The sequence below is a fragment of the Arachis hypogaea genome, unplaced genomic scaffold (genome assembly GCF_003086295.3).
Source record: "Arachis hypogaea cultivar Tifrunner unplaced genomic scaffold, arahy.Tifrunner.gnm2.J5K5 arahy.Tifrunner.gnm2.scaffold_26, whole genome shotgun sequence".
NCBI classification, from domain to species: Eukaryota; Viridiplantae; Streptophyta; class Magnoliopsida; order Fabales; family Fabaceae; genus Arachis; species Arachis hypogaea.
In genome coordinates, this window is record NW_027255453.1 from 292,811 (window position 1) to 293,700 (window position 890).

Here is an 890-nt window from a genome sequence, read left to right on the forward strand (position 1 = left end):
ATCAATCAACCAAATCTTGATTCGCTTGACTAAATCAACCACTAAACTAAAATTGCTCAATCCTTCAATCCCTGTGGGATCGACCTCACACCCGTGAGTTTTATTACTTGATGCGACCCGGTGCACTTGCCGGTTAGATTTGTGTGTTTTGGGAGAAATTCATTTTCTTTCACAAAAATACTCATCAGCGAGGTACTAAGTTTGGTGTTCTCACACCAAAGTAAGTTCAAAAAGCCCACAAATAAATCATGCAGACTAACTACTGTTACTAAGTGCTTGGGGAACAAGCAACTTTCAATATCACTGCAGAATATCATACAAACTTTTGGAGATTTTTAGCATCATCAACCAAAGAGGTGAAAGATGAACATGAAAGTCAGAATGGATGATGAAGAGAAGAAGGACAGCAAGTGAACTCCAACAGGTTGTATTGTTAAGTGATTGTTTTACATCAAATATTGCAGTAATTGAAAGTTGGATTATATCCTTATTTGCCCTACCTGTCTGCATAGTGTAGTTTTCTTTATACACCTCTGCCTGCCTGCATAGCATAGCCTTTCTTTATAATTCAATAAGCAAGATGCTTGATTATTCACAACATTCTTATCTTCAAAACTTGTTTGCACTTAATTTTCAAGAATGCATCACATAAAGGTTCTTTGAAAAGAAGGATTGAGGAATAAATCAATTTTGAGGCAAGCAAAAGATTAGGAGAAGTGGTGGTTCTAGTTGTATGATTATGTATTGAGGTTGCATGCTTGTGAATACTTGCATGGGAGCTCATAGGCAGGACATGAAGTTCAAAGAAGTATTGTGGAGATTCTCAAAAATCAATTGATCCGAGAAGCAAGCAAAACAAAAATAAAGTAAAGAAAATAACAAAAACAAAA